The 23836-nt window shown below is 39.7% G+C and overlaps 1 protein-coding gene and 1 long non-coding RNA gene across 3 annotated transcripts in view; one reads left to right on the forward strand and one right to left on the reverse strand.

The window, feature by feature from the left end:
• FGD4 (FYVE, RhoGEF and PH domain containing 4) overlaps window positions 1–23836 on the reverse strand; it is a 195933-nt gene that overhangs the window by 128289 nt on the left and 43808 nt on the right. The window contains exon 1 of one of the 2 annotated variants that reach the window (XM_021092073.1): window positions 9631–10965. The exons of the other annotated variant lie outside the window; for it this stretch is intronic. The gene's annotated coding sequence lies outside the window, so the exon portion shown is untranslated. Of the gene's footprint in view, window positions 1–9630; window positions 10966–23836 lie in introns of those variants that run through there. 2 annotated transcript variants of the gene reach the window in all.
• Window positions 7721–11517, forward strand: LOC102165844. Its single transcript, XR_303484.3, has 4 exons — window positions 7721–7945; window positions 10009–10057; window positions 10298–10372; window positions 10959–11517. It is a non-coding gene; the product is annotated as an uncharacterized LOC102165844 (long non-coding RNA).

Raw genomic sequence — 23836 nt, forward strand, 5'->3', positions numbered from 1 at the left:
TGGTGTCACTTACAGAATACTATCAAGTGGCATCACATAATAAATGACTTTTCGATTTTGGCTTTTTTCACTCAGCACAATGCTCTTGAGATCCATTCAAGTTCCTGAATGCAGCAATGCTGTGTTCCTTTTTATTGCCATGTTGAATTCCATAATCTGGATGTACCACAGTCAGTTTAGTCATTCACATTAACGAACATGAGGCTGTTCACAATTTGGGTTATTATGAATAAAACTGCTATGAATGCACCAGTTCAGGGGTGGATCTAAGTTTTCATTCAGAAATGTAATGGCTAGATTATGCAATGAATGTCCACGTATGCTTATTTTCATTTATCATCTGTACATCTTTTTTGGTGAAATGTGTCTTTGCGTTGTTCGCCAATTTTCTAATTAGATTGGGTTGTTTTACTGTTGAGTTTTGAGACTTCTTTATAAATTATTGATAGAGTTCTTTGTCAAATATAGGTATTCCAAATATTTTTCCAGTCTACTATTTATCGTTTTACCCTTTTAATAGAGTCTGTCACAGGGCAAAAGTTTTAAATTCTGATGAAATTTTATTTATCAATCTTTGCTTTTATGATTCATGATCTTGGTCACAAGGCTAATAACTTTTCACCAAGCCCTAAGTCTTGGAGATTTTCTCCTATGTTTTCTTTTAAAAGTTTCACAGTTTTAAGTTTTATATTTAAATTGATAACCTATTTTAAGTTAATTTATATTCATGATATATTGTAAGGTTTAGGTTCATCTTTTCCCCTATAGATGCTGAACTGCCTTAGCACCATTTGTTGAAAAGACAAATTGTGTTACTTTTGTACCTTTGTCAAAAATCAGCTGGCTGAACCTGTGTGAGGCAACTTCTAAATTATCTACGCTGTTGGACTTATTTATTTGTCTCTCCGTCTGGCAATACCATAGTCTTGATTACTACAGCCACGTAATATCTTAAAACTGGGTAGTGATTCTCCCAACATATTTATTCTTTCTCAAAACTGTTTTAGCTATTATAACTTGCCTTTCCATGTACATTTTAGAATAATTTTATCCATATCTACAAAAGCCTTCCTAGAATTTTGATAAGAACTGTGTTAAAACTTTATATTAATTTGGGTGATCATACAGTGAGAGTCTTTCAATCCATGAACATAGTTTGTCCCTCCATTTATTTAGATCGTCGATTTAATTCATCAGCATGTTGTAGATTTCATGGATATATCTTTTAAAAGCAACCCAAATGATGAACTAGAAATAGCTTGTAAATGCTACCAAAATAAAAAGCGGTAGTCCAAATAAGGTTTGGGAGTCAAAATGATCTTGGCTAGAGTTAAAAATCAAGAATAACACAAACACAACAAATATATCCATTGGGACAAAAAGGCAGATTTTGCTGAAAGACTGTCTTTATATAGTTTACAAAGAAATGAAATGGCGGCGCTCCCGTCGTGGCTCAGTGGTTAACGAATCCGACTAGGAACCATGAGGTTGCAGGTTCAATCCCTAGCCTCGCTCAGTGGGCTAAGGATCCAGCATTGCTGTCAGCTGTAGTGTAGGTTGCAGATGAGGCTTGGATCCCGAGTTGCTGTGGCTCTGGTGTAGGCCAGCAGCTACAGCTCTGATTCGACCTCTAGCCTGGAAACCTCCATATGCCACGGAAGTGGCCCTAGAAAAGACAAAAAAGAAAAGGAAAGAAAGAAATGAAAGGGCACCACAGGGAATTTTGCAGTCAAAACAAACAGGGCAGACACTGGAGGTATAAAGCAGATAAAGCACCCTCCCATTACTGTTTTCCTCCCTTTTTGGATTATTATTTATTCTATGTATCAAACCTGTGCCTTACCTATGGCAACAACTGAATAAGATGAGGGCTCAACATTGTGTCTATGAGGATGAGGGTTCAATCCCTGGCCTCACTCAGTGAGCTAAGGATCCAGTATTGCTGCAAGCTACAGCATGGGTCACAGATGCAGCTCAGATCCGGTGTTGCTGTGGCTGTGGCATAGGCCTGCAAACTGAAGCTCCAATTCGACCCTTAGCCTGGGAACTTCCATATGCTGCAAATGCAGCCCTAAAAACAAACAAACAAAAAAAACTCCAACATTCTTAACAACTGAAATTCAAGATAGTGAGACTACAGTAAATTGCATAAACCCTGAAATAAGTAAGGTCCTATCTAATGAGTGAAGTATGGTTGTGAAGGCGGGAGAGTACAAAATAATTTGGCCACCTCCCTGCTCATCCCCCACCAACTTTCTACCATGTCTACTCCAAGCCTTCAGAAAATCATGCCCAGCTTTCAAATCTGACTGAGAAAGAAGAATTTAAAGAGTAGACACTAAGAAGCAAATAACAGTGACCGCTTCCCCCTCACCTATGTGCCCCCCCCACAGCAACTGCTTGATGGATTGATGAGTACATAGACATCCCCAAACAAAAGGAATTTTAATTTGTAGGGAAACAGAATATACTTTCTGAAAACCAAGAGCATTTTCCAAACTTTTGGTGATGACATCACACCAGGGAACTTTGACACTGGATGAAGAGTGTTGAGAAGCTAGAAGGATTCCTCCTACAGAATCACAAACACATGTGTCCTAATCATCTGTTCCACGCCACTCATAATCTCACTCCTGAATATCACTCCACCAGACCTTGTAAAGTATGAGGAGAATAAAGAAAAACATAAATACAAGAACCAAGGAGAGAGAAAAGGAGGAAGCACATGATTAGTCCTATTTGACGACCGTCGTGGAAGAGTAAAACTTCAAGTGAGGTAAACCGGCGTTGCCCAACATTTTCACAAACAATCAAACTAAAGGAAAGATACTCAAATTACTTCACTATTTAACAACTTACCAGTGCAATCAAGATAACACAAAACCAAACCCAAAAGCATGAAATTGAAGCTAAAAATAGGAACTAAAATTAAAGGTTAAAAATTTAAAACCAGGCGTTCCCATGGTGGCATAGTGGTAACAAATATGACTAGCATTCAAGAGGACACAGGTTCTATCCCAGGCCTTGCTCAGTGGGTTAAGGATCCGGTGCTGCCATGAACTGTGGTATAGGTTGCAGATGGGGCTTGGATCCTGCGTTGCTGTGACCGTGGCTTAGGCTGGAGCTGTAGCACTGATTCGACTCCTAGCCTGGGAACTTCCATATGCCATAGGTGCGACCATTAAAAGACAAAAAAAAAATAAATAAATAAAAATTAGAACCAGTCAGGTTCTATTAATTTTAAGGCTACACTAATATTTAAACTCTTTGGAATCACTACTGTAATAGAGCATGAAATTGATTTTTTTTAATACCTCCAAAATGGATAGGGAAAATTTTATTAATATAAGTTGTCAACAAATTCCAGAACCAATTTACTAGCCTGTATGAGCTAATCTAATAAATGATGTGGGTGAATAAGCAAAAGCTAGGGCAACTTCTGCTGCCATCATCTGTTTTGTCCTCTCTTGCCAATCTGGAAATAGCTGCACACAAAAGTTCCAAATGATAGAAAACCTTGGGATCCTTTCATCCCATTATTCACCCTCTGCTTCATCACAATCACGTCAACGAAGTATCCAGAGTCTGCCTTTCATTGTTTATAACCCTTAAACAGCATTTAGTCCCTATTTTAAGAAGGTGAGTCTGTGGAAGGCAACTATTTCTCTATATTTGTTAATGCAGAGGGCAATCTTTACTAAAAATAAAACCAAATAAGATACATAAATTCGTTCAGACATTCCTGTCACAAAGAAATCTTGACACCAAAGGTGCTTAAGAGTATTACTCTGTTGATGAGGAATTTAAAAATTAATTCTGGAGTTCCCGTTGTGGTGCAGCGGAAACGAATCCCACTGGGAACCATGAGGTCGCAGGTTCGATCCCTGGCCTCCCTCAGTGAGTTAAGGATCTAGCATTGCCATGAGCTGTGGTGTAGGTCGCAGATGTGGCTCGGATCCCAAGTTGCTGCAGCTCTGGCGAACTCCGACAGCTACAGCTCCGATTCGACCCCTAGCCTGGGAACCTCCATATGCTGCAGGTGTGGCCTAAAAGGACAAAAGACAAAAGACAAAAAAAAAAAAAAAAAAAAAAAAAATTTAATTCTACCCAAAAAAAGACATGTCCAACAGTAAAATACAACATTCAAAATTTTCACAGGTATTGAAATGCTCTTTACATATAAAAGTTTTCTGAGAGTTCCCATTGTGGTTCGGCAGTAACAAACCTGACTAGTATTCATGAGGTCTAGGGGCGATCCCTGTGATTCCCTGCCCTCGCTCAGTGGGTTAAGGATCTGGCACTGCCATGAGCTGTGGTGTAGGTTGCAGACACGCTTGGATCTGGCATTGCTGTGACTGTGGTGTAGGCTAACAGCTGTAGCTCTGATTCGATCCCTAGCCTGGGAACTTCCATGTGTCACAGGTATGGCCCTAAAAACAAACAAACAAACAAATAAATAAAAGCTTTCTTTTAACCTTTTCCCAGAACTTACAACCCTTCTTCTACAATTACTTTTCACCAACTCATAACTTGAGCCAAGAGTGCCCTTAGGCGTTTTCAAAAAATACCCTAACTTAATAGAGTGGATTCACAATAGCCACAAATTCTCTTTTACCACTCCCACCGAGAGGGGAAGTTTATTTTGCCGCCACCTTGATTCTGGGTTAGATCTCTGACTGTTTGTCCAACAGAAAAGGGCGGCAAGGACACTGGACCAATTCTGTGCTAAATTTTTAAGAGGCCCGGCAGCTTCTGCTTCCTTATTTTCGGAGTCTAACTGCCATGTTGTAAGAAGGTCCAAGCAGCCACATGAATGAGAAGGGCCCAGGTGACAGCACCTACTTGCCAGAAATGGAAGTGAGTTATCTTGGAAATAAATCCTACAGCCCTCATCAAGCTGTCCCAGCTGACAGCACACAGACCAGAGATGAGCTGTCCTCAATGAACCCCATCAAATCTCAAAACTGTGAGCAAAATCTGGTACCAGAAGTGGGGTTCTGCTGTAACAACAATCTAAAATACATACTGGCTTTGGGTCCAGGTGGTGGGCAGAAGCTGGAAGAGTTTTGAGGAGACTGCGAATTAAGGTTTGGAAAAGTAAGGAAATGTTATTGGTCCATGAAGAAAAAGAACCCGAGTTACATGCTGGCAGAATAATCAGCAAACCATCACATTCAGTGATGTGGAAGATGGAAAGGGTACCTAATGAACTCAAGATCTGACTAAGGAAAATTCCAGGAAGAATGTTGAAAGTATCAACTGGCTCATTTTAACTGCCTGTGTAGTGAGATGAACTAAAAAAGGAACCGTTTGGTTCCTTTTCAAACAGTATTTAGAGAAAATATAAAGGAGCCGAACTTGAGGACTTCAAAAATAAAGCCATTGCTCATTTCAGCATCTTAGTAAAAAAGCAAGCTCAAAGTAAGAAATGGCTCAGGGCTAAGATCGAATCCTATACTCCCAGGAAAATGTGACTTCAAGGGTATGGCTGTAAAACCCTTTGTTGACTCCTCATAAAGATTTTAGGTTCCTCATAGACTTTTTCCTTTAGACTAATGGTTCTAAAACCATGTGTACAGCAGACTCAGATGGAGGGTTTGGTAAAACACAGAAATCAGGGCCCAATCCTCACAGTTTGATTCAGCAGATCTGGAATGGGGTCTGACCACTACAGTAAGTTCCAGGTGATGCTAATACTGCTGGTACAAAGATGATAACTTCACAAATCACAGAGCTAGACCAAAAAGGCTTTAAAGAATTTTAAGGGTGTGTCTTAAGGACCATCTCTACCAGACACTAGGACTTCTAAAAATCTTACAGGTATTTTAATCTTACAGGGTGCTTCAAGACAGCACCCTGACCTAAAGGCAGTTCAAAGTAGAGCCCTGTCTCTGAGAGATTTGTGAGACTCGTTATAATCTAATGTTATAAACCCCAAAGAGATCCATGAAAAAACCCATAAAAAATTTTGAGAAATATATCAGTGGAAGCACCATCAGTCTAGAATAAAAACACAGAAATATTTCTGTATCTCAATGCAGAAGAAGGAAAAAAAAAGATAGCGATAGTTCAAAATGAAATATATCAGGGCCCTTATTCAGACAGGAAGAAACTGCAAACATGGGCCATTTCTTGCAGAAAAGAAATTCAGAAGACACAGCAAAGAGCCTAGACGGTGGAGACAAGAGTCACGGAGAACCACCATAAACAAGGAACCACTGACAGACATTTAGCTGAATTTTAGGACTACTCTAGACCAAGACTGCTTTGTGCCTCGTATTCCAACCCCCCTCTTTTTTGAACAGCTTGATTGGCTGAATTATGGTATACTCACATACCATACAATTTATCCAGTTTGCAACTCAAAGGTTATTAGCATATTCACAGATATACACAACCACTCAATTTCAGAATATTTTCATCATCTCAGAAACCTAGGAATTCCCGCTGGGGCAGAGCAGGTTAAGGACCTGGTGTTGTCTCTGCAGCAACTTGGGCCACTGCAGAGGCTCAGGTTCGATCCCCAACCAGGTGCAGTGGGTTACGAATCCCATATTGCCACAGCTGTGGCATATGTCACGGCTGCGGTGGAGATTCCATTCCTGTTCTGGGAACTTCCATATGTTGCGGGTGCAGCCATGAAAAAAAAGAAAAGAAACCTATATCCTTAAGTTATTACTCTTCATGCATCCAATCCCACCTGCCCTAAGAAGTTAATAATCAAACTTGTCTTTATATGTTTGCCTATTCTGGACAACATAAACCGAATCATACAGTGTGGTCTTTTATTACTGGCTTCTTCCACTTAAGCGTATTTTCAAGGTTCATCTATGTTGCAGTATGTAGTTGTTATTTCATTCCATTGTATTAATAAACTATTGATAGGTATTTGGGTTGCTTCCACCTTTTGGCTATTATAATGCTGCTGTGAACACCTAAGCTCAAGTTTTGCATAGACATTATGTTTTCCTTTCTCTTGAGTATATGCTTAAGTATGGAATTGCTGGGTCAAACGGTAACTGTGTTTAACCACCTCTGAAATTGCCAGACTGTTTTCAAAGCGACTACACCATTTTACATTCCTAACAGGAATGTATCAGGCTTCTACTTCTTCAAGTCTCTAATACTTTTTTTTTTTTTGTCTTTTTGCCATTTCTTGGGCCACTTCCACGTCATATGGAGGTTCCCAGGTTAGGGGTCCAATCAGAGCTGTAGCCACCAGCCTATGCCAGAGCCACAGCAACTCAGGATCCGAGCCGCATCTGCGACCTGCACCACAGCTCACGGCAATGCCGGATCCTTAACCCACTGAGCAAGGCCAGGGATCGAACTCTCAACCTCATGGTTCCTAGTCAGACTCGTTAACACTGAGCCACAACAGGGAACTCCTCTAATACTTTTTTGAAGAGGAATGTCTATTACAATTTTTCTGTCCCTTCCTTATCATTGGATATTGAGTGCGAGAGGGGAGCAAATACCTCATCCCTTTAGTTCACAGGTATTCCATTTGAGATTAGCTGTACTCAAAGAGCCTCATCTGTACCTAGACCTGATGTAAATAATAAAATCCTGGACTCAAGCTGATATAGTAATAGAGAGACTTGTAGGGGTCTTATGCCTGGTTTAGTATGCTCTGCATGTGTGGGGACCAGAGGACACACTGCAGTAAAATGTTCTTTTGGTGATCACCTCCAATGGACCACACTTCTAGATATGCATATCCTTGTAGAGTGCCCACAGTGACTCAGGGCTGAGTCTGTTACTGCTTAGACCATTAGAATAGGGCAGAAACAATGCCCTGCCGATCCCAACCCAAACACCACATGTGACTGAGCAGCCACTGGGTCCCAGTTGAGCTCCAAGCCTCAGAGGACCACAGCCATTCCAGCAACCAGCTGATACCACACAGAAACAGAAGCGCCTGATCAACCTATTCAATCACAAGGTAACAAATTGCTGCTTTGAGTTACTAAATTTTAGGGTTATTTATTATACTATAATAAATAATCAAAAACAGGTGCCTTTTAGTGGTATTTTAAACTTCATTCCTCTCTAGTCATGATGGACTAGATAATTATGTAGAAACATAATGTGTACTAAACTTTCTTTCCTCTAAAAATTTAATTTATTATACCTAGAATCAATTTAACAATTATTTAAACAAATGAAACCTTCAAAGTCTCAGGTGATTTTTTTTAAGAGTCTATTTTACAGACAGATCTTAGAGTCTAAGCCACTAATAATAACCAAAAAACTAAGGTTTTCCATTTTCAGTAGAAAACAATAAGTACCTACATAGCCATCTGGGAGCACTGGGCAGGGAGGGAGATTTCAGGAAGGCATATGAGGGGTAGAGACAAACGAGGAAAAGTTGTGTATCAGGAAAATTCACAATAGGAATTCAGAAATCAGCAAGGGACACACAGACACCAAGCAATCTGTGGTACTAGCCAGGGAATCCTCAGCCCAAGTGAAGGTGGCAGATCTGACAAAGCCTGTTGTTATGGCAACCAGCAAAGATTTTTTAACATCAGTAATTCGTAAGCTCTGCCTTCTCTTGTGCTGATACAGCTGCTGCCCTTCTGCTCAGCTCCTTTGGATTTAAAGAGCCTTCACATGTCTGAGCCAGTCACCTCTCTTTCAGTCCATCCTATGGATGGCCATGATGGCATACAGGGAGCCTGGAAGCTTTCTGCATATCGAAAACGGGGACAGTAATAGCAAATCCCTCATAAGATGGTAGCATTATCCTTTTAATTTTCACAGTACAGTGCTTAGAAGAATTTCAGGTACACAGTAAATTCTCAATATATTACACTATCAACAAATTACATTTGGTAAATGTGTTCAATTACAAATGCATCTGCCCTAAAAACAATGACTTTCAAGGGGAAAAAAAATGGAAAGAATATCAACTGTTAAGCCTATTAACAGGAAACTGGTTTAAATAAATTGTAGTATAGCTATAAAGTGAAATACCATGCTGCCTCAAAAGAGATAAGATTGGAGTTCCCATTGTGGTGCAGCGGAAACAAATCCGACTAGAAACCATGAGGTTGAGGGTTCAATCCCTGGCCTCGCTCAGTGGGTTAAGGATCCTGCATTGCCATGAGCTATGGTGTAGGTCGCAGAAGCAGCTTGGATCTGGCATTACTGTGGCTATGGCTGTGACTGTGGCCGGCAGCTACAGCTCAGCTCTTATTATTAGACCCCTAGCCTGGGAGCCTCCATATGCCATGGGTGCAGCCCTAAAAAGACAAAAGACAAAAACAAAAAACAAAAAACAAAACAAAACAAAACAAAAAAACAGAGAGAGAGATAATAGATTAAATAAATGAAGAGGATTTTAAAAGATGTGATGTGGAAAATTTCTAACATAAATGAAAAACTAAGTTAAAAAAACACTGAATTCCACTTTAAAAATATATATACGTTGCTGTATATGAATAGAAAAGAATCTACGAAAAGCCACCCAACTAGACAGACACCGCAATTTGGGTGGCAATTTCACTTTCTATATAAAATACTGCTATAATGCTTTTAACAGTAAGTACATGTGACTCACAATTAGAAAAACATTAATTAACATAAAGGCATATAGATCCCTCTTAAAACAAAGCATGCTTTTACCTGAATCCGCTCACAAGTTTTCACTGCTCATTCTTCTTTTGCACTCAAGCAGCTCAAGTCTGTTTTTAGAACAGTGTCACAATCTGCTATATGAGCTGTTTCCTGTATCGGGCAGCTATTTTTAATTAATGAGCATTTTGTTGTAAGAGTTCGCTGTAAAACAAAAAACCACTATTTCTGCAAGTTAAAGGCTTACCCTCTAAAATAAAACAAAAGATTTAGGTTGTAAAAAACTGCTTTAAAAAGTATGAAATTTATGTAGCATTTGGTATTAAGTACTTCATTTCTGTTGTGATATTGCAATAAGTTCGTCTCATTTTAAAATTCCTGAAGGAGATCTAATTCTGTTTACTTAATTTCTCCTAAAAAATGATACAGCGTTCTTCGCATCGTGGGGACTCAAATGTGAGCTGTGAGAAAATCAGAGGTAAGAGAGAGAAAATAAAATGAATACAGAAAGAGAATAAGATCTCTTTCAGACCAGTTTATTAAGCAATTTTGTGTAAAATACTGTCCTACACTGACTAGAGTAATTTAAATTGTGGTGACTCCATCTGCATGAACAGCAATACAAGCACCCACTCGATTTTATTATTTTCTCCCAAGGTTTACATGAGATAACATGGCTCAAAAGATAGCTGCTATGTAAACAAATTATATTTTTCAGCTGTCCAATCCTTCAACCCCCGAGTCACACAGCACCACAAGGAGTCCTCTGGAAGGCTAGCAGCAGTGAGAGTGGGTAAGAATTCACTGGCTGGGTAGCAGAACCAGAGTTCCCAGGATGCACCCAAGCCATCCTCTTGTAGAATGAAGACGGGATTTTCCTGTAGACCTCAGGATTTCTAAAGAAATCTTCACTGCACTGGGTATGGCTGTGTGCAGTCCAGTCACAGAAAGAAAGGTTTATTGTTCTTTGGCCAAACTATAATCCTCACGACAGGTGGCAATGCACCCAAGTACGCTGAACTCTACCCACACCCTCTTCACTCACCACTTCCCTAAATTCCTTGCATTTGTAAACTGCGTCACAATTATTTAAGCGTTTTCTTATCTATTAATTCAAACAGGTTATAATGTGTTTAGTTAAAACTGTTTGCATTTTAGAGACATTCTGAGGATGGGGTAGCTTCAACATCTGGTTTCCCTGGGGAGTTGAGGGCTCCCCATGTCTCTAAGGAAGCTTTGCTTTGGTACATTCCCAAGGAGGGGGGCAGAGAATGTGTGCTATGGGAGGCTGTTTTGGAAGAGATTAACATTTAAATCAGTAAACTGTGAGAAAGCAGATTGCCTTCCATAATGTGGCCACCCATTCAATCAATTGACAGCCTGAAGAGAACAAAAAGACCAGCCTCCCCAAATAAGAATTCTCCAGCCGTCTGCCTATGGACTCCATCTGCACCATTGGCTCTCCTGGGTCTCTGTCTGCTGGCCTTTGGACTGGAACTGCACCACCAGCTCTCCTGGGTCTCAAGTCTATCAACCCACATTGTGGACTTGGACTTGCTAGCCTCCATAAATACATATGCCAAATCTTTATAATACAGAGTGTATACACACAATCAATTGGTCCTGCGTCTCTGGAGAATACTGACTGATACAGGAGGTCCCACGGTTTAACAGTTACACAGGAAGAGTGATTCAATGAGAGCAAGTGGTCTCTCCTGACTAGGGCATGCCTCACCTCTCTCCCTACCATGATGTTCTCCAGCAACCATGCTGTTTGGGGATGCATGAATATGCCTGGAATGGATACAGCTAGACACGCCTTATTTTTATTAGATTCCTAAGAAGAGAAATGAGTCCTGAAAGCAGTGCATACTCTGTTCAAAGCTTTAAAACACAAATATGATATAAAAGTCACGTAATTAAATCTTCACCAACATTTACCATGGGTCATTTGCTTAACTAGACAAACATACCACTTTGTGGTCATGCTTCATCCTAACTGCCCCCTCCTCCCGGTTCCTGCTGATGTCTAGGCTGGCCCACCCCCTGCTTGCTACGGCACCACAAAGGAGCCCTTTACATCACTGACAGAGCTACATCTACATCTTGGGCTCTACTTCTGCTGCCACCACCACAACTCCCCCCTCACCCCATGAAGGTAGTGCCTTCAGCCACAATTTACATATTTGCAGTTACTTTTCTTTCATCAAACCAACATTTGCAGTTTTGGTTTTGGTTTTTGGTGTTTTTTTGTTTTTTTTTTTTTTTTGGAGGGGGGTGTTGGTACGAGCATGCTGGCAGCAAAAGGAAGCTCCTGAGCCCCAGGGACTGAACCTGTACCACAGCAGTGACCCAAACCATAGCAGTGACAACACCAGATCCTTAACCCGCTGAGTCACCAGGGAACTCCTGCTTAAAACTTTTTAAGGTTATACTTTCTATTGTCTTGACTTTCTCATTTCTGTTGCCTCTGGTTCCACAATGTGTTCTGCCCTACGGCCACTACAACCCTCAAGCTTTAATCTCTATCACAAAGTGGAGCTGTAGGCATAACAGATATTATCACACAATTTAGAGATGAGGAAATAGGCAAAAAGAGATGAAATGACTTGTACAAGTTCAGATCGTAAATTGATAAAACTACAATCAGAACCCATTTTCTATTAACTCTTAGTTTAACATCTGTTACATAGGAAGGTACTATATAAAAGGATCAAATCCAATTATACTTGTTCCACCACTTATCAAACTATGACCCTAAATATTAAGCTAAACTATTAGTGGTTTGGTTTCCTCACCTGCAAAAATTGAAGTAATAATGGTACTACCTTCGCTGGGGTTTTGAGAAGATTTCATGAGATCAAAGCAGTAAAACACTTTAAACACTGCCTAGCACATAGGAAACTCTCAATGCATTTTATCCATTCTGCTTGTTATTAATAAGCTTTTCTAGTGGTTATATAATACTAATGCCCTACTCATCACTGTCCCTTTTTGAAAAATCTTTTTGAAGAATCATGAATTTCATCTGGATGAGACCAAACAAACATAAAAACTATGGCTAATTCACTGTTTATTTACATAGCATGTTCCATTGGGTCACCTGTAAAAACTTTAAATGCTTAGCAAAAACTTTAAAAGAGGAGTTTCCTTGTGGCACAGCAGGTTAAGGATCTGGCATTGTCATTGCTATGGCTCAGCTTGCCTCTGTGGAGCAGATTCCATCCCTGGCCCAGGAACTTCCATGTGCCATGGGGTGCAGCCAAAAAAAGAAGAAAAAAACAAAACAAAACACCTTAAAAAAAAAAAAACTTAAGACAGAAAGGAAAATAAAGAATATTACCATCTGTTACTAGCTATGTGAAATAGCTGGCAAACTTTCCCTCATGGGATCACTTTATCAAACGCTGACAAAAGTCTTGACATGGCTACATTCTAAACCCAAGTGGAAAAATGATGTGAAGGCCTCTTCCTCTGCCATTTTTCAGCTTGGGCCTTTACCCAAAATATTCAATTACTCTGCCCACATGGATTATGGCCTCTGCAAAGAAGGGGGCAGGCAATCGGGAGAGAGTTCTTATTTAAATTCCCACACAAGCTTCTCAGATGTTAGTGCTGCCACTAACACATGACACAAGCACATGCCCTCTACTTCACAGGCTTTTCAGAACAAAAACAGGAAAGATGAAAAACCTTAAAACATGGGCATTTACCACAGGCTTCCACATTGGCTGCACCGAGAAAAATATATATTATCTGTGGAGATCGTATCAATGTTCCTCCAAGTGAAAGGCAGCTTAAATATCTGAAGTACAAAGTCAAGAAGAATGGCTATTCACCTTTAAACAATGATAGTTGAATGATATTTTCTTGTGCTATCCTCTTTGATGCATCTCCCAGGGAATTAGTATTTTAGTTAGTACTTAATCCACAGCAAAGGTAATCCTGACATTAACATTTTTCATTATGAAGGGTTTTGGTATCAAAGTTTTTAGGACTATGGCAGACCCGGGGTGAAGCTTTACTTTCCTCTATAGCTAAGTGACCTTGTTAGAAAGCTAATCACACACCTCAAGTTATGAACAAGAAAGCATCAGTCAACACTGCTGCCCTATTCCATTAGCAACTGAGGCAGCGATCTGTTTCATTCAACAGTTCACACCTGAATTTCCGAATCTGTCTCATATAGATTGGTTAGGTGATGTGAGTTGACACAAGCCCACTTATCCAAAAACTGCAAGAAATAAGGTTAAAATCTACCCATGAAAGAAACACAGGGTAATTAAAATCTTAGCAAAAATGTTAGCTGTGATTCACAGCACCTACGCTGCATTTTCTTTCCCTTCTCACTGCCTTTAATCATAGCTGTGACACAACTAAGCATGCGCTGAGCTGATGGAACTGTCAAGGCCCCCCAAGTACTAGTGGAAACACCAGGGTTTAGGATCCAAACTTACATGTTCCAATAGGTATAATCCCATTTTGAATGTGACCTTGGATTTGCCAACATGGAAGGTCTTCAGTTAAGAGAGAAAAAAAGCCAAAAGAATGTTTTCTTATCTTTTTCTCTAAGGCAGAAGATTTTTCAAACTGTGGTTGCATCTCATTAGTGGGTCTCGTAGAAAATAGTGGAGTACATAAACACAGAGAAAAGATTGTTTTATTTCAAACACTTAACACACATGCACATAGAGTGTTGCAATGGGCTATTGTTAAAAAACTTGAAAGCCACTACTCAAAAGCAGTTAGGGACTGATCTCCTTTTGAAAATAAGTGGAAAAGAATTATGTATTCAGCTTCCTCAGTAACACTGTTTTTTAAAAGTCCACTGCTGTGACAAAGAAAAGGAAGACAATTTAAAAGGCTGGACGCTTGTGAAGAAAGTTCTCCCTCCCACTTCATTCAGCGTGTTGGTTCCAATGAATCATTAATATGCTCAGATATTTCCCAAACAAGAGACAAACATGAGGGGAGAGGCAGGTACAGAGGGGAAAACATTTTTTTGGTCTTTTTAGGGCTGCACCCACAGCATACGGAGGTCCTCGGGCTAGGGGTGAATTGGAGCTGCAACTGCCGGCCTATACCACAGCCACAGAAACGCCAGATTCAAGCCACAACTGCAAGCTACACCACAGCTCATGGCAATGCCGGATCCTTAACCCAGTGAACAAGGCCAGGGATCGAACTCACATCCTCATGGATTCTAGTCGGGTTTGTTACTGTTGAGCCACGATGAGAACTCCCAAGGGAAAAACATTTTATTAATTTCAGGTATTGTGCTAGGTTATACACCAGGTACACATACAGACTTCTCCTTTAATCTTCACAATTCTGTATCACAATGTGGTAGCTGCTATTACTTTATAGTTTTGCATTTTAAGTAGCAATCTAAGGAAGGTCATTTTCTAATAGTCATGTCTAGCAAGTTTGGTCATCACCACCTGTTGACCCGCCTGGTTTTGAGTGTATAGAGCCTACAATCAGGACTATGAAAAACCAGAAGATAGAATCTAGACATCTTCCAGTATCTGTTTTTTTTTTCCCACAGATAGACTTAACTTAAAAGAATAGTTTGGGGTTTCCTGGTGGCTCAGCAGGTTAAGAACCTGGTGTTGTCACTGCTGTGGCTCAGGTTATTGCTGTGATGCAGGTTTGATCCTTGACCCTGGAATTTCCACATGCATGGGCAAGGCCAAAAAAATAAAATAAAATAAAATAAAATAATAACATAACATAACATAAAATAAAATAAAATAATAGCTTAAATGGCATAGCACTGGAATTCAAAGAGCAAAACCAGCCAATGACTCGCTGTGACTTCTTATAAAAGCCCACTTCTAAAGACATCTATTTGTGCATCCATAAGATAAGGATAACAATGCCTTACCAACCTGATGGTAAGTTTGCAAAGTTTCTAAAAGCTAATGTTTTGTGATGCATGCCTTTGAGATGACACATTCTAAATTCTATCACCAGAAACACAATCACAAGCGGTAGAACTGAAATAGTAGTAGAGAAATAAACTCTAGAGCATGAGTTCTTTCCCTGTGGCACCCTGACTTGTTACACCCTACCTCCCACCCCTGAGGTATGGCAGACCAGGCTTCTGAATCTTATAAATCTGCCTAGAATTTTTGCCTCTGTCTTGCCACCTAGTAGCAGCAGGATTCATATGACTAGAGCAAATGTTGACTCCTAGTGTTCAAGAAGCAGAAAGGCAGGCCATTCCCTAAGCCAAGAAATTTTTTCCTCAGTTACCAGGCAGGAACCAGGCAGGAGCCCCCTCCCCTGCTGGAGTCTAACCTTCAGATGCCTTCTACCTCCCAAAGCTTGTCTCCTTTAGGAGAAACTTCATTTCCAGAAGAGCCATCAATTTGCAAATATTTTTTAAATGGTAAAATATAACATATAGATGGAATTTTAGAATTCTGAAGACCCATACAAGTAGAAAATGAACTCTTCTTAGAATTTACCCATCTGTTTGACTCAAGGCTACTGTGCTACATAACTGGGGTGGGGGTAGGAGGCATGAAGGGGCATTCACAACTTGGTATAGGTGAACGGCACCCCACCAATCATTCGTATATGCTCAAGGGCCCTGATGAGATTCACAACTACTTAATACATCTCTGGATTTATTTACTGTGCAAAACTTGTTGGAAACCTACCCCTCACCACCCCACCTTACAGCTTTCACTTATCAGGAGCTTCCATGCCTTATGCAAAGCTAAGCTCTAGAAATGCTCACTTGTTTAAAAAAAAAAAAAAAAAATTCTTCAAACAAACCTTTAACAGGAACCCTTGTTCCTAAGATGTCACATTGGCTCTAGCTTTCTGCAGCGCTCAGTTGGCTGCCATGTACATTCAAAATAGAAAAGCTCTCTGTAAATGGTCCCCTCATGGCTAGCCAAAAAGGGATAAAGCGCCATAGGGTTAAGTAGGACATTTAGTTTAAGTTGTCCCTTCTCCCAGAGAGGAAACAACAGCAGCTACGCCCTTTGCATCTTTTTAAATTAATTGTTTCATTGAGAGGCAGAAAAGTTCAGAAAAAGAGAAAGAGCAAGGGAGAGAAGGGAATTTACATTTATTAAGAATCTATATCAACTATATTTCAATTTTTAAAAGTTAACTACATTAAGAAAAAAAAAGAATCTAATATGTGACAGACACCAAGCTAAGGCTTTTTTATATATAGGTTATCTTTTTCAAGAAAAAGTAGAGCGATGGTCCCAGAGTCAGAGATCAATCCCCTCTTTGTCAGTTACCAAGGGTACTATCTTGAAAAGCCTGTTATTTATATTCTCTGAAGCCTAGTTCTCCCCAGTACAAAATGGAGATTAATACATTCTATTTTAACTAAATGACTATCCCTTACTATCACCCTGGTTCTACTTTCTTAAAATAGTGGGCATATGTCTTTGGAGAAATGTCTAATCAGGTCTTCTGCACATTTTTCAATTGGGTTGTTTGCTTTTTTGCTGTTGAGTTGTATGACTTGTTGGTATATTTTAGAAATTAAGCCCTCATCAGTTGCAACATTTGCAACTATTTTCTCCCATTCCATAGGTTGTCTTTTTTGTATTTTTTATGATTTCTTTTGCTGTGCAAAACTTGTAAGTTTGATTAGGTCCCATTGGTTTATTTTTGCTTTTATTTCTACTGCCTTGGGAGAATGATCTAAAAGCATTTGTGGGAGTTCCCTTCATGGCTGAGTGGTTAACGAACCAGACTAGGATCCATGAGGATGGGGTTTGATTCCTGGCCTTGCTCCAGTGGGTTAAGAATCCGGTGTTGCCATGAGCTGTGGTATAGGTTGCAGACATGGCTTGGATCTCACATTGCTGTGGCTGTGGTGTAGGCTGACAACTGTAGCTGTGATTTGACCCTTAGCTTGGGAACTTCCATATGCTACAGGTACAGCCCTATAAAGCAAAAAATAAGAAAAGGAAAAAAAAGAAAGAAAGAAAGAAAGCATTTGTATGGGTGATGTAAAAGAATGTTTTGCCCAGGTTCTGTTCTAGGAGTTTTATGGTATCTTAAATATTTAAATCTTTTTTTTTTTTTTGGTCTTTTTTTGCCTTTTCTGGGGCCGCTCCCACAGCATATGGAGGTTCCCAGGTTAGGGGTCCAATCGGAGCTGTAGCTGCTGGCCTACACCAGAGCCATAGCAACACGGGATCTGAGCCGCATCTGCAACCTACACCACAGCTCACGGCAATGCCAGATCCTTAACCCACTGAGCAAGGCCAGGGATTGAACCTGCAACCTCATGGTTCCTAGTCAGATTCGTTAACCACTGTGCCACAACAGGAACTCCTAAATCTTTAAATCTTTAAGCCATTTTGAGTTTATTTCTGTGCATGGTGTTTCTAGTTTCACTGATTTGCATAAAGCTGCCCAGTTTTCCCAACACCACTTGCTGAAGACTGTCTTTTCCCCATTTTATACATATACATATATATATATATATTTTTTTTTTTTTTTTTTGTCTTTTTGCCATTTCTTTGGCCGCTCCCGTGGCATATGGAGATTCCCAAGCTAGGGGTCGAATCGGAGCTGTAGCCTACTCCAGAGCCACAGCAACACGGGATCCAAGCCGAGTCTTCAACCTTCACCACAGCTCACGGCCACGCCAGATCGTTAACCCACTGAGCAAGGTCAGGGATCGAACCCACAACCTCATGGTTCTTAGTCGGATTCATTAACCACTGTGCCATGGTGGGAACTCCCCCATTTTATATTCTTGCTGCCTTTTTCAAAAATTAATTGACCACAGGTGTCTGGGTTTATTTTGGGGTTCTCTATTCTCATCCACTCATCTATATGTCTGTTTCTGTACCAGCACCACACTATCTTGTTTACTGTACCTTTGTAATATGGTCTTAAGTCTGGAAGAGTTATGCCTCCCGCTTAGTCTTTTTTTTTTTTTTTTTTTTTTTCCCCTCCGGATTGCTTTGGCAATTCCCGGTCTTTTACGGTTTCATATAAATTTTTGGATCATTTTTTCCAGTTCTGTGAAAAATGTCATGGGTAATTGATATGGATTGCATTAAAACTGTAGATTGCGGGAGAGGGAGGGAGTGGGAGGGATCGGGAGCTTGGGGTTATCAGATACAACTTAGAATAGATTTACAAGGAGATCCTGCTGAGTAGCATTGAGAACTATGTTTAGATACTCATATTGCAACAGAACAAAGGGTGGGGGAAAAAATGTATACATGTAAGGATAACTTGATCCCCATGCTGTACAGCAGGAATGAATAAATAAATCAATAAATAAATAAATAATTCTCCTCTCTGTGCCAGGAAGGTAAAAGATATTCACATCACCAGAAACAGAGAACTTAGGACCAAGAAGTCTGTATAATCAAACCTTGTTAGTTCTTTACTAATTACTGCCCAGGGCCTAAACCTCTTTGTCCTGTCAATTCTTCACAAATATATTGTTTTCTTGTCTAAAAGGAATAAAAATTGCCTGCTCTGGGGGGGAAAAAAAAAAAAAAAAAAAAAAAGCTATAGATTGCTTTGGGTAGTATAGCCATTTTAATAATATTAATTCTTCCAATCCAGGAGCATGGAGTAGCTTTCCATTTCTTTGAAGCCTCTTTAATTTCCTTCATTAATGTTTTACAGTTCTCAGCATATAAGTCTTTCACCCCCTTGGTCAGGTTTATTCATAGGTTCTTAATTTTTTTGCACATGAAAAAATGCTCAACATCACTAATTATTAAAGAAATATAAATCAAAACTACAATGAGGTACCACAACACACTAGTCAGAATGGTTATCATTATTAAGTCTACAAATAACAAATGCTGGAGAGGGTGTGGAGAAAAGGGAACCCTCCTATATTGTTGGTGGGAATGTAAATTGGTACAACCACTATGGAAAACAGTATGGAGGTACCTCGAAAAACTAAACATAGAACTACCATATAATCCAACAATACCACTCCTAGACATATGCACCCCCATGTCATTGCAACACTATTCATAATAGCCGAGACATGGAAACAACCTAAATGTCCATCAACAGATGAAGGGATTAAGAAGATGTACATATACACAATGGAATACTACTAAGCCATAAAAAAGAACAAAGTAATGCCATTTGCAGCAACACGGATGGAACTAGAGATTCTCGTACCAAGTAAAATAAGTAAGAAAGAGAAAGACAAATACTATATGATATCACTTATATGTGGAATCTAATATATGGCACAAATGTACCTATCTACAGAAATGAAACAAACTCATGGACATGGAGAACAGACTTGTGGTTCCCAAGGGAGAGGGGGAGGGTAGAGGGATGGACTGGGAGTTTGGAGTTAATAGATGCAAACTATTGCATCTGGAATGGATAAGCAATGAAATCCTGCTGTGATGGAAAGTTATGGAGGAAAATGTGAGAAAAAGAATACATACACATTTCTGTATAGCAGAAATTGACAGAACATTGTGAATCAACTATAATAAAAAAATTTAAAAAAAAAACAAAACAATGGGTGGAAAGGGGGAGGTATGTAGAGTCCCAAGCATATTTGCATTTATAAACTGCTTCCAGTCTCTCGTCTATTTTTAGAAATATCTGGACAAAAATTAAGTTTCGTTTTAAATAAAAGTATATAGTGGCTTCCTCAAAGATCAAAAAGAAGGCAAATGTTAGCACATGGTAGGATTTCAACGGCATTGATTTAAAAAGTAAGCAATAAGCCTGAAATCCTGCTGTACATAAAGGGAATTACATCTAATCATTTGTTACAGAACATGATGGAGGATAATGTGAGAAAAAGAATGTATATATATGTATAACTGGGTCACTTTGCTGTACAGTAGAAATTGACAGAACATTGTAAATCAACTTTAATAAAAACGTTTTTTAAAAATAAAATAAAAGGCAAGCAAACCCTGGAGAGAATATATCAGCAAATTATAAAGAAAATTAATTGCCTGGAACCAAAAAAGTGAGAGAGGAGAAATATAGGAGAAAAGAATGTAATAACAGCTATTAATTACTGAGCACTTAAAAGTTTTGCATGTGCACAGTATTTGACACTCGCTGAGAACGCAGAAACCAAACCAAATCCATCACTAAAAAAGTCACAGTGAAAACCTTTAAAAAGCCAAAAGGAAGGATAATAGTTACAGGGCAAAGGACAAAAACTAAGAGCAAGAGAAGCAGATACTTCCATTTTAAAAATGCACAACATTCTTGAAATTGCCCCAGGAAGGCTTCTGTTTCCTTCATAGCATCTCACAGTGCACTGTGCAAATACATAGATTCAAATTCCACTCTGCTAGTTGTATAAATTCACAGCAGGTAAGTAAACTACCTGGCAAAAAGACATAAAAGGAATCAGAAAAACAGATGAATAGCTCAGCAGAAACGAATCTGACTAGTATCCGTGAGGACACAGGTTCAATCCCTCGCCTTGCTCAGTGGGTTAAGGATACGCCATTGCAATGAGCTGAGATGTAGGTGGCAGACTCAGCTCAGATCTGGCATTGCTGTGGCTATGGTGTAGGCCAGCAGCTAAAGCTCCAACTCAACCCCTAGGCTGGGAACCTCCATATGCCGAGGGTGCAGGCCTTTAAAAAAAAAAAGAGGAGTTCCCGTCGTGGCGCAGTGGTTGACGAATCCGACTAGGAACCATGAGGTTGCGGGTTCGATCCCTGCCCTTGCTCAGTGGGTTAAGGATCCGGCGTTGCCGTGCGCTCTGGTGTAGGTTGCAGACTCGGCTCGGATCCTGCGTTGCTGTGGCTCTGGCGTAGGCTGGCAGCTACAGCTCCGATTCGATCCCTAGCCTGGGAACCTCCATATGCCGCAGGAGCAGCCCATGAAATGGCAAAAAGACAAAAAAAAGAAAAAAAAAGAAAAACAGATGAATAAAAGAAATTATTACTATTAAATTCATCAAGTAAAAAACCTCTAAACACAGCATTTTTCTTCATCTTATTAACTGCTAAGACTGAGGAAATCTTTTTTGTTGTTGTTGTTGTTGTTATTGTTGCTATTTCTTGGGCCGCTCCCGCGGCATATGGAGGTTCCCAGGCTAGGGGTTGAATCGGAGCTGTAGCCACCGGCCTACGCCAGAGCCACAGCAACGCGGGATCCGAGCCGCGTCTGCAACCTACACCACAGCTCACGGCAACGCCGGATCCTTAACCCACTGAGCAAGGGCAGGGACCGAACCCGCAACCTCATGGTTCCTAGTCGGATTCGTTAACCACTGCGCCACGACGGGAACTCCTGAGGAAATCTTTTAAAAGCTTCTGTTTAAGTCTGGAGATACATGAATCTCCAGGACCCATGAAAACTTTTATCTGAAAAAGGAAAAAAAAACAGCAAATTTCAATTTATACCAATTTTAACTGCTTGAACAGTTATTATACTTTTCCCCACACGATCCTGATTCAAAATATGATTACTTCCCAAGGGTAAATTTTCCTAACTGAATATTCTATTAACAAACACAAACTTAGAAGAATGAATATTAACTTTGAACAAAATGAATAAGTTACAGACCCCCGAACACAGAAACAAATAACATACATCATGTATGGATTAGATGTCTTATCTAATAAGTAGGGTTAATAGGATAGGTAGGGTTACAATAAATATAATTTCATTAAAAATTCACTAGTAATATAGTGGAGAAAGTGAATTATTTATATTCTTCATCTCAGCTAATACCCATTTTCAAACACCCAGTTATTCAACAGAAGCAATATGTGGAAATAGTGTGGGTTTTAAAGTAAGAGACATAGGCTGAAATACTGAATACAGTTCATTGTGATCCTGGTCGATGTACTGAACTTCTCTGAGCCTCAGTTTTGCCATCTATAAAACGGCAATAACTACTTCACAAGATTACCATTATCATTATATCACATATTTAAAAACACTCACATACTCTATAATACCTAGTAGAATCTAACTAGATCCTTATATGACCAACACCTCTTTCCATTAGTTTTTCAGCATCTTCCTCTAAATCAATCATCTCAGATTTTTTTCTTCATACAACCCATTAAAACTTCTAGGAATTTATATTTATAAATTTTGTCACATGTGGGAGTTCTGGTCGTGGCTCAGTGGCTAACAAATCCGACTACGAACCATGAGGTTGCAGGTTCGATCCCTGGCCTTGCTCAGTGGGTTAAGGATCCGGCGTTGCCGTGAGCTGTGGTGTAGGTCGTAGATGTGGCTCGGATCCTGTGTTGCTGTGGCTCTGGCGTAGGCCGGTGGCTACAGCTCTGATTGGACCCCTAGCCTGGGAACCTCCATATGCCACGGGATAGGCCCTAGAAAAGGCAAAAAGACAATAAATAAATAAATAAATAAAGTTTGTCACATGTACTATTGTGCTAATATTCGAAAATACACATAAATAGAACTTTTTTTTTTTTTTTTTGGCCACACTCATGGCATACAGAAGTTCCTGGACCAAGAATTTAACTTGCATCACAGAAGTGACTGGAGCCACTGGACACACTAGATCCTTAACCTACTGAGCCACCGAGGAACTCCCTTGGTTGTTGTCGTTTTGTTTTGCTTTGCTTTGTTGAAAAATAGAACTTTTTATGAAATGATACAGAGATAACATGAAAAGCAGTTTTAAATATGGCCTCATAGCATTAGTCAATAATATCTGAAGGCATGATAAAACTTAAGTGAAAATTTATACCTAAGAGTAGATGTAAATTCAGATGTCAAAGAATCTTAATGGTAGTGCTGATTTTTTTTTTTTTTTTTTTGGTCACCTTCTTATCCTATCTGGTTAGAGTCATTATTTTTATATCACAATATGACTCAGAGTTACTAGAAGTATAAGTTCTACTATTTAATTCATGTGTCTTGAACTGTTATGCTTGTCTTCAAACTGTGGTTTTCTTTTTTTTTTTCTTTTTGTCTTTTTGCATTTCTTGGGCCGCTCCCAAGACATATGGAGGTTCTCACGCTAGGGGTCGAATCGGAGCTGTAGCCACCAGCCTATGCCAGAGCCACAGCAACGTGGGATTCAAGCCATGTCTGCGACCTATACCACAGGCCACGGCAACGCCAGATCATCAACCCACTGAGCAAGGCTAGGGATCGAAGCCGCAACCTCATGGTTCCTATTTGGATTCGTTAACCACTGCGCCACGATGGGAACTCCTGGTTTTCTTTTTTAAAAAGAGTATTTGAATTTGACTACCATATATCATTATATAAGAGTTTAGTTAAAGCTAAGCAACCTAAACCAAGGATAAGTAAG

Source organism: Sus scrofa, chromosome 5 (assembly GCF_000003025.6).
Source record: "Sus scrofa isolate TJ Tabasco breed Duroc chromosome 5, Sscrofa11.1, whole genome shotgun sequence".
Taxonomy (NCBI): domain Eukaryota; kingdom Metazoa; phylum Chordata; class Mammalia; order Artiodactyla; family Suidae; genus Sus; species Sus scrofa.